General features: G+C 39.8%; 1 non-coding gene across 1 annotated transcript; it reads right to left on the reverse strand.

Moving 5' to 3' along the window:
• Positions 1-5,058: 5,058 nt before the first annotated feature.
• LOC142172219 (small nucleolar RNA R71) lies at positions 5,059-5,165 on the reverse strand. Its single transcript, XR_012701594.1, has one exon. It is a non-coding gene; the product is annotated as a small nucleolar RNA R71 (small nucleolar RNA).
• Positions 5,166-13,577: the final 8,412 nt, after the last annotated feature.

The raw sequence follows: 13,577 nt of genomic DNA on the forward strand, positions 1-13,577 counted from the left end.
CAACTGCCGCACCAGCCGTCCGGCTGCCCAGAGACGGAGAGCAGGTGGGTAAGTACCTTTCTAGAGGCTGAGGCCAGCCAGGTGGAGGCCAGTCAGGTGGCGCTCCAGCTAGGTACTATGCTTTTTCGGCCAGACCAGATGTAGTAGCCTCAGATGCCGGGATCACAAGTATTATTTCTATCTGTGGTAGGGATGCTTCGGTACTATTTGATCCAGGGTCTACATATTCATATGTTTCATCTCTGTTTGCTCATTTCTTGGGTGGTTCTGGTGAGTCCTTAGGTATTCCTATTTATGTGTCCACACCGGTAGGCAATTCTATTATTGTGGATCAGATCTATCGGTCCTACATTATTACATTCTGTGGTTATGAGGCCAGAGCGGATCTTCTATTGCTCGATATGACCGATTTTGAGGTCATCCCGGGCATGGACTGGTTTTCTCCATATCACGCCATCCTTAATTGCCATGCCAAGACTGTTACATTTGCAATGCCAGAGTTGCCTAGATTGGGGTGGAAGGGTTCGTTTGTCAGCGCATCTAGCTAGGTTATTTCTTTTCTAAAGGCTTGACACATGGTCAAGAAGGGTTGTTTGGCTTATCTAGATTATGTTCGGGATACTACTACAGAGACTCCGGCGATTGAATCAGTGCCCGTGGTCCGGGAGTTATCCGATGTGTTTCCTTTTGATCTTCTAAGCATGCCACCAGACCGTGATATTGATTTCTGTATTGGTTTAGTTCCAGGCACCCATCCTATCTCTATTACACCGTACCGCATGGCTCCGAGAGAGTTAAAGGAATTAAAGGAACAACTCGAGGAGTTGCTAACAAAGAGGTTTGTTAGACCAAATGTGTCGCCTTGGGGTGCAACAGTGTTATTTTTGAAGAAGAAAGATGGGACTATGCGGATGTGCATTGATTACCGCTAGTTGAACAAAGTTACCATTAAGAACAAGTACTCATTGCCGCGTATTGATGATTTATTTTACCAGTTGCAGGGTGCTAGGGTGTTCTCCAAGATCAACTTGAGATCAGGGTACCATCAGTTGAAGATTCGGGATTCGGATGTTCCGAATACGGCTTTCCAGACTAGATATGGCCATTATGAGTTTCTAGCGATGTCCTTCGATTTGACCAACGCCCCGACAACATTTATGGATTTGATGAACCGGGTGTTCAGGCCATATATTGATTTGTTTGTCATTGTCTTCATTGATGACATTTTGATCTACTCATGTAGCATGGAGTAGCACGGGCAACATTTGAGAGTGGTGCTTCAGACCTTGCGGGAAAAGAATCTATATGCTAAGTTCTCCAAGTGTGAGTTTTGGTTAGATTCTGTGGCATTCTTAAGACATGATGTATCAGGAAAGGGTATTAAGGTAGATCCTAAGAAGATCGAGGCAGTTAAGAGTTGGCCTCGCCCTACTACAGCGACTGAAATCAGGAGCTTTTTGGGATTAGCAGACTATTATCGCTGGTTTGTGGAGGGCTTCTCATCTATTGCAACACCTTTGACTAGATTGACCCAGAAGGGTGCTCCGTTCTGATGGTCCAATGATTGCGAGGCGAGCTTTCATAAGCTCAAGACCGCATTAACTTCAACACAAGTATTAGTGTTGCCTTCCGGTTCAGGGATGTATACTGTGTATTGCGATGCCCCATGCATTGGTTTGGGTTGTGTATCAATGTAGGAGGGGCGAGTTATTTCCTATGCCCCATGTCAGCTGAATCACCACGAGAAGAATTACCTTGTACATGATTTGGAGTTGGCCACGATTGTTCATGCTCTCAAAATCTGGAGGCATTATCTTTGTGGGGTGTCCTGTGAGGTTTACACCAATCATCACAGCTTGCAACATTTGTTCAAGCAGAGGGATCTCAATTTGAGGAAGCACAGATGGCTTGAGTTACTAAAGGATTATGATATTATCATCCTATATCATCCGGGCAAGGAGAATGTAGTTGCGGATGCCTTGAGCAGAAGGCAGAGAGTATGGTAGTTTGGCATTTATTTCAGTAGAGGAGAGGCCACTAGCTTTGGACATTTAGTCCTTGGCTAACAGACTTGTGAGGTTGGATATTTCAGAGCCCAGCAGAGTTCTTGCATGTGTTGTTGCCCAGTCTTCACTATTCGAGCAGATCAAGGCTCGCTAGTTTGATGATCCGCACTTGTTAGTTCTCAGAGAGACGGTATTGCAGGGTGGTTCCAAGGTGGTTACTATCGGTAAGGATGGTGTTCTGTGACTCCAGGGTCGCCTATGTGTTCCTAATGTTGATGGCATGAGGGAGAAGATCCTAGAGGAGGCACACAGTTCTCAGTATTCTATTCATCTAGGTGCTACGAAGATGTATCGCGATCTGAGGCAACATTATTGGTGGCGGCGAATGAAGAAGGACATAGTTGCGTATGTAGCGAGGTGCCTAAATTGCCAGCAGGTTAAGTATGAGCATCAGAGGCCAGGTGGCCTTCTTCAGCAGATGACTATACCTGAGTGAAAATGGGAGCGCATTACTATGGATTTCGTAATTGGGTTGCCGCGGACCTTGTGGAAGTTTGATGCAGTTTGGGTCATTGTCGACAGGTTGACCAAGTCAGCACACTTCATTCCGATTGTGACCATGTATTTTTCAAAGAGGTTGGCCCAGATTTATATTCAGGAGATTGTTCGGTTGCATGGGGTGCCTGTTTCCAGCATATAAGATAGAGGCCCTCAGTTTACTTCGCATTTCTGAAGGGTAGTACAGAGTGAGTTGGGGACTGATGGTAGGATATATTCTTGTGTTTTAGTCACTTATTGCACTCTAATTTGCTACACTTTAATTGAGTTGGAGCTTTAATCGCTAGGTTTTTGCAATAATTGTGTGTTTTATGCTTTGTAGGAGTGATTCCGATCTATGTAGATGTTGTGGAATGAATTCATGCTATTTTGGAGCTTTAAAAATTGAGTAAAAGCCCAAGGATTAAGTTGGGATCGTGTTCGGGGATCAACGGATGATAGTGCACTTTAAGAACGCAACGAAGAATCGAGTAGGGATACTACGCATTGTCCAGTAAAATGAACATAACCTTTAGCTCAGAAATCCATTTGGGCTCCACAGTATATCATTGAAAATCTATTTAAAAGGGATACAACTTTCATGTTTTACACTTTCCCCAATTCCCAACTGATACAACCCAGGTGCGCGACCAAGTGCGTGATCGCGCACTGGGCACACACTTGGGGTAGAACGGTGTGCAAAATGTGTGAACAAGTCCCCAAGTGCGGGATTGCGCATGTCCTATCCGGGAAGAGTCCTATTTCACTAATAAAAAGGTAGTTTCGTTCGTTTTTGTTTTGGGGGCGGATTACCCGGAAACACCATTTTGAAGGACTTTTGACATACCTTAGACCTAAGGAAGCTAAGGAGAAGAGGGATAAGCAAGAGCACAAGGATTCCATCCTTCCTTCCACACTCAAGATTCGGGTTTGGATTGTATTTATGTTTTCCTATATTTTTGTTTCATTTGTGAAGAACTTCTCCATGTCTATGGAGTAGAACCTTTTGGGTTTTGATGGATTTGGTGTATTGATGGTTGCTTGTGGATTATAACTCTATTTTTAGGTATTTGAATCGATTTTGGAAGATTTAATTATTGCATCTAGTTCACTTGTTCTTGTAATCGAGAGAGGTAAAACTTGTGATATATTTGCACTATATTGTTGGTTGAGTTCATAGATTCTTCTAAGTAATCGAAAGATGCTAGTTGAATACTTGATTAAACCTAGTTAGGAGGATAATCTAAAGAGGTTCTCCTAAAGACCAATCCATTACGAATTCTTGCATATCTTCACCGAGCTTGAATTGGTTCATATTGTGAGGTTGAGACTTAATCGAGAGAGAAGTTGCTACTAGACAATTGTGCTGATAATTAAGTGAATTCGAGAGACTCACTTGAACATTAGAAGTGAATTATCTAGAGTTAGATCCCGGACAATTATCTTGCACCTATCCTATCAACCCATATTTTCTTCCATTGATAACTTCCATGCTTACCTTTGTTGCGATTGGCATTAGTCAATAATTTTAGATTCTTAGTTAATTTTAATTCTTAATTGTATAAATCTCAATTATTGATTCTCATGGATAGCAGCCGAGCTACTAACTGCGATAATACTGTTTAACTCCCATCCCAGTGGACACGATATTATACTATACTATCTTTGACTAGCGAGCACAATTTAAGTGTGTGTTTTGCGCTCGTCAAATTTTGGCATCGTTGCCGGGGATTGGCAATCAATAGTGTTGGAAATAGTTTGTAGTGCTAATTCAAGAATTTATTTTTATTTTTACTTTTATTTTTGTTCTTCACGGGTTTCTCCTCCGTGTGCAAGCAACATGTTAAGTCTCTGGTGTATGACATGATCTCCTTGTAGAGAAGTAATACCCTACAAACCGGTATTGGAAAAACACCTGCGGTAACTGAGGAAGGAGAAAGAGTTTATCGTAAGGTTCTTGGGGCAACCTTCAACCCAAGAACACATGGCTAATAACGATGACAATGAGGTAGAAGCACCAGCAAGGATAGATGCTGAGGCAGCCCATAGAGCTGCTGAGGAAACTGTCGAAGACAATAGGGGTCGAAGATTCAATTGAAATCGACCCTTGATTGAAGACCAGTTTAAGAATGCGCTACCAAGGCCTGGTCGAGCATTGGGTGACTATGCCAGACCAGTATACAATCAAGGATTGTCAAGTGTTAGACCACCTCCAATTGTAGCCAATAATTTTGAGTTGAAGCAAGTTTTGCTTCAAACCATTCAAAGCAACTGCGTTTTCAGAGGGAAGATTAACGAAGATCCAAACACACATCTGATGGACTTTGAGGATATTATGAACACTTTTCAATATAATGGGGTGTCACAAGATGCGGTGTATTTAAGGGCATTCCCCTTTTCACTTAAAGATGATGCGAAGCAGTAGCTTCGAAGCTTGCCAAATGGATCAATTAGAACATGTGAGGAAATGACCATATAATTTCTTGATAAATATTTCTCCTCAGCCAAGGCGGGCAAGTTTAGAAGAGAAATCCATAACTTCTGCCAGAAAGAGAATGAAACTGTTTTTGAAGCATGGGAGAGGCTTAAGGAGATAGTAAGAAGGTGTCAACATAGCGGAATTGAACTCTAGATGCAACTCCACGATTTTTGGTATGGATTGACACCGGCCTCGCGTAGAACTTTGAGCTATACTATTGGAGGACGTTTTATGAAGAAGACTCCAAAGGAGATAGTTATAACTCTTGATGAATTATCCGAAGATGCTAATCAGTGTCCCTCTGAGAGTATGGAAAGAAGAAAATCAACTGATGTTCACCAAGTTCATGCTATTACATCTGCGCAAGTACAACTTGATGCTATGGCTAAAGAAATACGGAAGCTAACTGTAGCTTCGATGCAAAATGTACACCATGCAACTTGAAATATATGTGGAAGAGGACACCCCACCCATGAGTGTCAAGCCTCAAATGAGGAAGTGAATGTTGTAGGAAACTATAATGCAATGGGTCAGAGGCACCCCGGCTTTTCATGGAGTTCCCCTGGGGGTAATGAAAATGCATGGCAACAAAACAACCCTAGATTCCAAGAACAAGGAGCTACAGGTTTCCAAAATCAGCAGAGGCAGCAGTATCACTCTCCACAGTCGAATCAATCCACCATGGAAGATCTTATGAAGACCTTCTTTATCAAGATAGATGAGAGGCTTGATGCCCATGATGCAACTATCAAATAATTGAGTACATCTTTTCGAAGACTAGAAAAACAAGTTGGGCACTTAGCTACTCTAATGTCGGAGAGAGCCCCAGGAACACTTCCCGCTGATACTGAGAGAAATCCAAAGGAAATAGTGATGGCTATAACTCTGAGAAGTGGGAAAGTGTTGAAAGATCCCACCCCGATCCAATATGAGGTGAACTTTGAAAAAGAAAGTGGGAAGCAGTTGTAGGGTGATGTTGATAAAAAGAATAAAGGCCCGATGAAAACTGAGAAAAAAAGGAAGAAAAATCAAGAAGGGCGAAACATGATGAGCATATGTTTGCGCTGCCTATTCCCCAAAAGCTGAGTCGAGAAAAGCTGGACAAGAAGTTTGAGAGATTTCTTGATGTGCTAAAACATGTTAATGTAAACCTACCATTCATAGAAGTGCTCTCACAAATGCCGGCTTATGCCAAGTTCTTGAAGAAGATTCTGACAAAGAAGAGAAAAATAGAAGAGACCTCGGTGGTCAAGATCACAGAGCATTGTAGTGCAATATTGCAAAACAAACTCCCACAAAAGTGTAGAGATCCAGGGAGTTTTACCATACATTTCTCTTTAGGCACTAATAATTTTGATAAGTCTATATGTGATTCTGGTGCCTCAATTAATTCAATGCCTCTATCTATTTACAGGAAACTGGAGAAGGAGATCGGAAAGATAAGGTCTGCCCCAATATCTTGCAGCTGGCAGGCCAAACGACTCTAATACCCGAGGGAATAGTTGAAGATGTCTTAGTTTGTGTAGATACGTTTGCATTTCCTGTGGATTTCATAGTGGTTAATATGTAAGAGAACAAGGAGGTTCCCCATTCCTAGAAACTGGTAGAGCAATATTAGATATACATGAGAGAAAACTCATGCTTAGAGTGGGCGAGGAGACTGTGATTTTTGAGATGGATGTAGAAACGGGGGGTAAAAGGGAGAAGCTAGCTGCTAGTGTTGTATGGAAAGTGAAGGGCGAGAAAGAGAAGACTGCGGCAAGCGAAAATGATAAGTGTGGGGTGTATCCAAAGAAGGCCGATAAGAAGTTGTCTGCATGGATGTGTATATTAGTTCGGGAGCAAGAGATGGAGCCCAACTTCGATTCAAACCCCGACTAGATGTTCAGGGAAGTTGTCTTTACCTCTTTCTTTTTATTTGTGGGTCATAGGGACATCACACAATTTAAAGTGTAGGGTAGGGATATATATATATATATATATATATATATATATATATATATATATATATATATATATATATATATGTATAGAATGTATAAATGTTTATGTGTGTTTTTGTAATTCATTTGATTGAAAATTTTAAATTTGTTTTGATTTTTCCCGATGATGGATGTCATTCGACAGGTTTCTTGAGGGATTAAGTCGAAGAAAAAAATAATAATAATATATATATATATATATATATATATATATATATATATATATATATATATATTATTTTCTTTAGGTAGTATAATAATTCCCCCTTGGTTTTTCTTTGTGCCGCGGTTCTTTTCCAAGGGTTTTGTTTGAAACGGGTGTAGTTAGTTTTTTTTAGGAGTAGGAGATCTTGTGTTGTGATTTAAATGAAAGCAATATCTCTTGACTTTATTATGCCTTGGGAATAGTAAGTGCTTTAGTTGTGACGCTTATGCTCAGTTTTTTGACTCTTGTATAAGTACCTTAATTTGTATGATCTTAACTTTGCTTAACTACTTTGATTAGAGTGTCTTGATGAGTCCGACCCTGAGTGAGTTATGTGCCATGTGTGTGTGAGGCTTTGTGTATTCTGTGCAGTGCAATTGATCTCTAGAACTTTCCCCGTGTGTTTGCAAGACAAAATAGTAGATTTGTTCAGTCTTGGAAGTGATATAGGCATTTCTTTGTTGAGCCAGCTATATATGTTACCCACTAAATGGTTATGTATCGTAGTTAAACTCGTTGAGCCTGTAATCCCGTTTCTTTGGTAACCACATTACAAGCCTTACCCTTTTTTTTGAATTGACCATCTATTTGAACCAATTACCTCTCGTGAGCACTTGAAATTAGTATGAACTTTGTAAAAGTTGAAGTGTGGGGTGGTTGGTTTGGCTTTTGAGTGGAACTATTGAAATAAGGAGAAAGGTGCACTGTTGTGAAAAAGTATGAGCCACTTGAATCGAAAAAGAAAATGAAGAAAAAAAAGTAGTTTATATTTATTGATAGTGGTAACTCTTAATGTATTTGTGTTTAAAGAAGTTGGGAGTCGACATATACATATGTGAAGGTGGAGTTATGGTTTGACATAAGTGTGGGGTTTAAAGGTTAAGTATATGTATTAAAAGTGCTTAGGGAGGTGTAGTTACTCTTATATCTAAATGTATCCTACCCGTCCCGCAGCCTACATTACAACCAATTAAAGTCCTACTTGATCCTTGACTGAATGAGCTTGATTAGTTGAGTAATACACTATGGGCAAGCCTATGGTTCATCTTTTGTGGCATATGAATGTTTTTCCGAGAGTGAGTGAATTTTTTCTATATTGAGTTCCTAGTTGTTCTTGATGTCTATTATGTGTGAAACTACTCTCGATTGTTGTGTTAGGGCACTTGATTCATGAAGGAAAGGTAATATCATGAACCTCTATGTTAGAGTAAGTGAGTAAGTTGTGAATAATGCATGATACTTGTGAGTCAATTCTTGAGGTGAAAATGTTACAGTATTGTGCTTAGTCTATTTTAAATATTCTTGGTGTAATGAGTTAGGGGAGTTGTTTAAAAAGGTCGTGTCTATAAAGTGTGGTTTGATTGCTCGAGGACGAGCAATGGTTTAAGTGTTGGATGTTGATGGTAGGTTATAATCTTGTATTTTAGTCGCTTATTGCACTCTAATTTACTGCACTTTAATTGAGTTGGAGCTTTAATCGCTAGTGTTTTGCACTAATTGTGTGTTTTATGCCTTGTAGGAGTGATTCCGATCTATGTAGATGTTTTGGAATGAATTCATGCTATTTTGGAGCTTTGAAGTCTGAGTAAAAGCCCAAGGATTAAGTTGGGATTGTGTTCGGGGATCAACGGATGATAGTGCACTTTAAGAACGCAACGAAGAATCGAGCAGGCATACTGTGCATTGTCCAATAAAATGCACCTAACCTTTAGCTCAGAAATCATTTTGGGCTCCACAATACATCGTTGGAAAGCTATTTAAAAGAGCTGCAACTTTCATGTTTTAAACTTTCCCAAATTCTCAACTGATACAACCAGGTGCACGACCAAGTGCGCGGTCGCGCACTGGGCGCGCACTTGGGGAAGAACGGTGTGCAAAATGCGCGACCAAGTCCCCAGGTGCGCGACCGCGCATGTCCTATCCAGGAAGAGTCCTATTTCGCTAGACCTAAGGAAGCTAAGGAGAAGAGGGAGAACCAAGAGCACAAGGATTTCATCCTTCTTACCTCACTCAAGATCCGGGTTTGGATTGTATTTATGTTTTCCAATATTTTTGTTTCATTTGTGAAGAACTTCTCCATGTCTATGGAGTAGAACCTTTTGGGTTTTGATGGATTTGGTGTATTGATGGTTGTTTGTGGATTATAGCTCTATTTTTATGTGTTTGAATCATTTTTGGAAGATTTAATTGTTTCATCTATGTTCACTTGTTCTTGTAATCGAGAGAGGCATAACTTGTGATATATTTGCACTATATTGTTGGTTGAGTTCATAGATTCTTCTAAGTAATCGAAAGATGCTAGTTGAATCCTGATTAAACCTAGTTAGGAGGATAATCGAAAGAGGTTCTCCTAAAGACCAATCCATTATGAATTCTTGCATATCTTTATCGAGCTTGAATTGGTTCATATTGTGAGGTTGAGACTTAATTGAGAGATGAGTTTCTACTAAACAATTGTGCTGATAATTAAATGAATGTGAAATACTCATTTGAACATTAGAAGTGAATTATCTAGAGTTAGATCCCGAACAATTATCTTACACCTATCTTATCAACCCATATTTTCTCCCATTGATAACTTCCCTGCTTACCTTTGTTGCGATTGTCATTAGTCAATAGTTTTATATTCTTAGTTAATTTCAATTCTTAATTATATAAATCTCAATTGATGATTCTCCTGGATAGCAATCAAGCTACAAACTGTGATAATATTGTTTAACTCCAATCTCTGTGGACCAAAATTTGACGATTACAAAACACACACTTAAATTGTGCTCGCTAGTCAAATATAGTATAGTATAATATCGTGTCCGCAGGAATTTGATTTAAACAGTATTATTGTAGTTTGTAGCTAGATTGATATTCAGAAGGATCAACAATTGAGGTTTATATAATTAATAATCTAAAATCTACAGCTATTGACTAATGACAATCACAACAAAGGTAAGAAAGGGAGTTATCAATGGGAGAAAATATGGGTTGATAGGATAGGTGCAAGATAATTGTTCGGGATCTAACTCTAGACAATTCACTTCTAGTGTTCAAGTGAGTCTCTCGAATTCACTTAATTATCAATATAAATGTTTAGTAGAAACTCCTCTCTCGATTAAGTCTCTACCTTACAATATGAACTAATTGAAGCCCGGTGAAGATATGCAAGAATTCGTAATGGATTGGTCTTTAGGAGCACCTCTTTCGATTATCCTCCTAACTAGGTTTAATCAAGGATTTAACTAGCCTCTTTCGATTACTTAGAAGAATCTATGAACTCAACCAACAATATAGTGCAAATATATCACAAGTTATGCCTCTTTTGATTACAAGAACAAGTGAACATAGATGCAAAAATTAAATCTTCCAAAAACAATTCAAATACATAAAAATAGAGTTATAATCCACAAACAACCATCAATACACCAAATCCATCAAAACCCAAAAGGTTCTACTCCATAGACATGGAGAAGTTCTTAACAAATGAAATAAAAGTAGAGGAAAACATAAATACAATCCAAACCCAGATCTTGAGTGAGGAAGGAGTGATGAAATCCTTGTGCTTGTATTTTTCAAACTCCTCCTTAGCCTCCTTGGCCTTCCTAGGTCAAAATATGTCCTAAAGTGCTGTTATAATGGTGTTTTGGGGTATTTAATCCGCCCTCAAAACCAAAATGGACGAAACTACCCTTTTCTTAGCAAAATAGGACTCTTCCCGAACAGGACATGCGTGGGTGCGCACTTGGAGACCTGCTCGCGCACTTGGATCCGAGTAGAGCTCAGCACAACCTTTCATCCGCAGACCGACGAGCAGTCGGAGTGGATAATTCAGATCTTGAAGATATGCTTAGAGCATCTGTGATTGACTTGGGAGGGTAGGGGAATCGATTCTTGCCTTTGGTCGAGTTTTCTTACAACAACAGTTATCAGTACAACATCGAGATGGCTCCATTTGAGGCTTTATATGGTCGGCGATGTCGTTCGCCCATCGGATGGTTTGAGCCCGGCGAGGCTAAGTTATACGGTACTGATTTAGTGAAGGATGCCTTGGAAAAGGTAAAGTTGATTTAGGAGCGGCTTCGTACAGCACAATCTAGGCAGAAGAGTTACCGAATCAGAAGGCATGTGATTTATCATTTATGGTGGGCGAGAATGTTCTCTTGAAAGTCTCGCCGATGAAGGGAATCATGAGGTTCGGGAAGAAGGGCAAGTTTAGCCCAAGGTTTATAGGTCCATTTGAGGTGTTGAGACGAGTTGGAGAGGTTGCTTATGAGCTTGCTTTGCCTCCCAGTCTATCAGGAGTTCATTCGGTTTTCCACGTGTCTATGCTCCGGAAGTATCATGCCGACAGGTCACATGTGTTAGACTTCAGAACGGTTCAGTAAGATGAGAGCCTGGGTTGTGAGCAGAAGCCAATCGCCATTGTTGACAGACAGGTTTGCCAGTTGAGGTCCAAGAAGATTTCGGCGGTAAACGTTCAATGGAGGGACCAACCAGTCAAGGAGGTGACTTGGGATGCCGAGGAGGACATGCAGAGCAGATATCCACACCTATTCAGCACTCCAGGTATGATGAACGTTTGTTTAAGAGGAAGAGAATGTAACGATCCAACCGGTTGTTTTGATTTCTAGATCCCCGCTCCCCTAAATAAACTCTCCATATGTGCTTTTACTGTTTTATGACTTGCGGTGACGGTTAGTTCGGGATTTGGAAGGGTTCGGGTTGCAATCGGAACACTTGGTTCCTTAGTTTGGCTTTAAAAGGCTAAGTTTGACTTTGGTAAATATTTTCAAGAAACGACCTCGGAACTCGGATTTTGACTGTTCCAATAGGTTCGTATGATGATTTTGGACTTGGGCGTGTGTTCGGATCGGGTTTTGGATGAGCCGAGAGCATTTCGGAGCTTAATGTTGAAAGTTATCTTATTAAAGGTTTAAAAAGTTTATTAAATTTGGTTTGGATTAGGCTTTGGTTTTATCGAGATCCGTTTGGGATTTTGAGCTTGGTAATAGTTTTGTATGGTGAAGCGGGATCCCGTCCGCAGAAGCGAAGCCAGCTGTAACACCCCAAAAAAATTTCTAAGTGTTTTAAGACCATTAAGAAGATTGGCGGGTGTTAATTATATCAACTCGGGTATGAACAAGACTGGTAATTTGAATAATATCAATTGATCATGATAATATATGTATGAGGTGCATTAAAAATGGTTTAGGGTCAAAGAAGAGCCCTAAGACTAAGTCAAGTTGAAAATTATATAATGGGATAAAGTTTCAAGTGAGTTTGCACAAGATCTAACTTCAAACGAGAATAACTCTCATGATATGAAGAGGTATATGGTGTATAACCTATCAAATTAAAGCTCTTTATGTCTAGTTTCCAACGCATCAAACCGTTCGTTATCTGGAGATTTCTACAAGGAGTTATGTCCTTTTTACTAAAGGGTGACAGAACAGCTACGCGAGTTTTGCGTAGCATACACACCATTGCATAGGCAAAATCAGCATGGAAGTGAAGGGGAGGATTAAACTGCGTAGCCAATCTGCGTAGGCTACGCAGCCAGCCTACGCAGCTCATTTTTTATAAAACAGGGGAGGTTCAGGGAGAGAGAAAAAGATAACATTTTTGGCTAAGTTTTGGGTTCTAGAGAGATGGTGGAGCATCCTCAACCCAAATACACATCAAAGGTGAGTTTTATGATATTTTTATAATAGATTAAGACTAGTTAATGGTAGTATTAACATATACATGGATTGAAATTCATAGGAATTTCTCTAATCTTTAAGAATCATTCAAAAGGGTTCAAGTTAGGGTTTGAGCTACAAGAGGTAAATTCTCCACCCTACACTTAAATACAACTATGGATTAAGTATTTGGAATGTATTGTGAAGTAGAAAGTACCAATTGGTTGAGGAATTATGCTAGTCCTTGAAATGAGTATTGTGAGTTAGGGTTCTTGAATGGAGAAGAAGATGAATAGTGAAGTTTTGAATCTTGTTAGGATGGTTGGTGATTCTAGTGCTTCAATAGCTTAATAATGATTAAATATTGAATCATATAACCTAGATTGGGGCTTAAAGGCCAAGGATGAAATCTATTAAGGATAAAAGGGATATGTATGGGTGAATTGGGCTTGTTGAAGACTTTAATTGAAGATTTGAGGGTCGAGTTGATGTCGGAATTTGGTGAAATTTGTATGGTTGGACTCGTAGTTGGATGGGCATTCATATGTTGTAACTTTTGTCGGGTTCCGAGAAGTGGACCCCACAGACGATTTTTGGACGAAATTTCGGATTTTTATGGAAAAATTATATTTTCATATGGAATTAATTCCTACAATTTTTATTGACTGAATCGAATTATTTGTGGCTAGATTCGAG

This window comes from Nicotiana tabacum, chromosome 17 (assembly GCF_000715075.1).
Source record: "Nicotiana tabacum cultivar K326 chromosome 17, ASM71507v2, whole genome shotgun sequence".
In the NCBI taxonomy this organism is placed as follows: Eukaryota; Viridiplantae; Streptophyta; class Magnoliopsida; order Solanales; family Solanaceae; genus Nicotiana; species Nicotiana tabacum.